Consider the following 3,205-nt stretch of genomic DNA (forward strand, 5'->3'; position numbering starts at 1 on the left):
TTCCCATGCCCTGGATGATCCAGAGGTTGAGGAGTCATTGATAGTTGTCCTCTTCTATGGCAGTTTGCCGGGTCTCTTCGGCTCATAGCCTCTTCTTCCTTCGGGCGCAATGCCCGCTGAAACTTACATCTAAGCTCGAGACTTTCTAAATAGCAAACCAAAAAATAAAGTACAAAGGTGAAATAAAAAGATAAATCGCGGAAGCTGATCCAAGTACTCATGGATGAACAACGATCATATAGCGATCGCTGTCTGTTCGCACGTGCATGCTCGAGCAATATTAACGTTCGTTTCGAAAACCACTCGCGATCACGATCACGAAATTCGAAAAAACGACGGGCAAAGGCAGAGACGATGACATGTTTCATTCGCGCCAGTTCTACCGACGATTATTCGAATGAAATTCTCTGAAATAGATTGGTCACTCGAAACCGCGTCTACCCGGCCACAGGTCCACCTCCACGGATTAAACTTGAAAATCCTGATCTGAGAAGATGATTAGTTTGTGTAATTTTTATTTAACGGACTAACGCTCTTTCATTTTGTATTTTGCTACTTCGATTCTGATTAACTCTACTTTATTAATTTAATAGTAACTAAGTAACACTACTGTATTAATTTAATAAACCAGAACAAAATTTTAATATTGCAGAGAAGGTAGCGAAAAGACTGAGACTCGATCAAATGGAATAACTGACTCTAAATATATTACTAAGAAAGAAATAATCTCAGATAATCTCTTTATCAAAGCACATAATCGAAACTGCAGAAGCAGTGTTCAAAATTATTGCTTTGATTAACTGATATTTTAAATTCTAGGAGAAGTGAAATAAACGAACGCGACTTATTCCCTTAACCTACGATTTATGTTTGAGAATGCCCGTAATATTTCCGTTTGGTCCGATCATCGTACTACGGGCTATGCCCGTAATATTTACGTTTGGTTCGATCATCGCACTACGGGCTATGCCCGTAGTTGTAGGTTAAGGGGTTAATATTGTCACGATTAATTCATTGCTAAAGACCAAGTATATTCGTGTAGATATTTGCCATTTGCAAATATTCATACGGAATATTAACATGCATATTTATAAATAACGCGAATATATTCTCAAGTGTATATGTTTAACTTAATTATTAAAAAACTAATTATTATCATCGCGCTGTGCAAGAAGACCTATCTTAAACTAATAAATTTGAAAAAGAGAGCGTTACTACTCACGGGTATAAAAGATACCCGCGTTCACTATGCTCGCAAAGAATTCTACGTAATACAACCAGTCACCCGTGCCGATTCGGGTCTTTTATCCTACGGCACAATTGAGTGACCAGAAGAACAGAAATGCATGCGACTCACCGTTCGAAGCAGACAAACAGAGAACGTTACCGTGGATGCTGCGCTATCCCAGCGAATTTCATCCGGGAAACTAACATCAGACAGGAACCGTTGAAAGGCTAATAATAGAAATGCAGACTGCGAAAAATCTGTTACGAAACAAAACAGGATGAGTGATCGCTGACTATTTGAAAAGTTGGGGATAGTGAAAAATGAAGGTTTATTAACTTTAGTAACTTTAGCAATAATAAAGATTGAAATTCTAATAAAATTTGATAAGTATAAAAACTGAGACTCTAATATGAATGTGTAAAATCTAAAATAATCTTTAGTATGTTAGTCATTTGTTTTATAATTCGGTATTAAGACTTTAACTCTTATTTTATTTTAACGAAAAAATAACCTCAGAAAATGCTATCCTCCTAAATTTTCAGTCAAATTGTATTTCTGCATTGATAGTGATCAAAGAAAAATATACAGAATAGACATAACTGAAAGTAAGTATGTAAAATACTTACATACTTGGCTTTTGTGCCACTGTTAGAACACTCCTGAAGAAGATGACGAAGTTGAAGTAGTGATATGTCTATAACAAAACATAAGATATTAAAATCGGTAACACATAATAACAAACGTGAAACTTTAGCAACAATAAAGACTAAACTCTAATAAATATGTAAATTGGAACTCTAATATAAAAGTTTGAGAACAACATATTCAGTGATTTTTGATGCGTATCAGCCAGTTTTATTGTACTTTAATGTTAAGATTTTAAGACTTTATTTCAATTAAAGAGGGCATTTACAGTTTTCTAAATTATCAATCATTTTTATTCTATAATAAATTTATTGTATAAGAGAACAAACTGAAATACAATATTTAAAACTACTTACATTCTTGAGCTCCTGCAGAAGCTTTGTCCTCTTGAGAGATGCACTGACTCTAATACCGAAAAAGAATATTCAAAAGAATATGAAATAGGATCACATTACCGTGAGCGTTAAAATTATAATCGGCGAACAAGAACTCTAACGTCGCGTACAAAATTATGTGATAAAATTTTATTATTTTCGCGTGTGATTATTTAATTAGATTAAATTATTAGAGTAATAAAAGACCGACGCCGCCAATACGTTAGAATATGTTGCAAACCTGACGCAACACGATCCATGTTATCGGTACGAAATAAGACGACTAAATGACTCCTTGTACGTTAGTTTCGCCGAGTAACTTACAAAGTGAGAGGGAGGGGGGAAGGGGGACACAAGAGCCGGTGGCACAAGCAGCTACACAGTTAACGATCTAGACAAAGAAATGTATACATCAACAAAAACATTCCTATTCTACGAAGCACTTTCTTTCGAATTACGCAGCAGGAATCTTTCGAATTGCGCAGCACAATTCTTTCTCTACGTCGATATTTACAAATATCGTACAATAATTCGTAGCCCTACTGGCAACATCACAGACACATTTGTCTAACTTATTACTTTAGTTACCTTACTTTATAATCTTAATTTCGTTAAACAAAGCAAGATTGAAACAACAGCATGGAGAAAATGAAAAATTACTTAAAATTACTGTTCCGCAATGACACAGTATGCAGATGAAGTCTTAAGCGCTTTTTGAGTGCGTACTCGCTTTTAATACTAATATAAAAATAATAAAAGTGAAACGATATTTATTTTTAAGTCCAAAATGTAGTAAGAGTATAATTTTTTCACGGTTGAAAATTTGAAGTCCATTGATATTTTCTCTATATCATTTTTATTATCACGACGTAATACCTGAAGTTTTGACCGATCTAATGATTTTTATTCTTAGAAATATCCTGAATGAACGGGGAATTAAGAAATGTGTAATGAAGGA

The 3,205-nt window shown here is 34.4% G+C and overlaps 1 long non-coding RNA gene across 1 annotated transcript; it reads right to left on the minus strand.

Moving 5' to 3' along the window:
• Positions 1-1,466: 1,466 nt before the first annotated feature.
• On the minus strand, positions 1,467-2,357 carry LOC117240790. Its single transcript, XR_004494793.1, has 3 exons — positions 2,230-2,357; positions 1,855-1,922; positions 1,467-1,485 (listed from the first exon to the last, which is right to left on the minus strand). It is a non-coding gene; the product is annotated as an uncharacterized LOC117240790 (long non-coding RNA).
• Positions 2,358-3,205: the final 848 nt, after the last annotated feature.

The sequence above is a fragment of the Bombus vosnesenskii genome, unplaced genomic scaffold, assembly GCF_011952255.1.
Source record: "Bombus vosnesenskii isolate JDL3184/JDL3185 unplaced genomic scaffold, Bvos_JDL3184-5_v1.1 scf7180000014917, whole genome shotgun sequence".
NCBI classification, from domain to species: Eukaryota; Metazoa; Arthropoda; class Insecta; order Hymenoptera; family Apidae; genus Bombus; species Bombus vosnesenskii.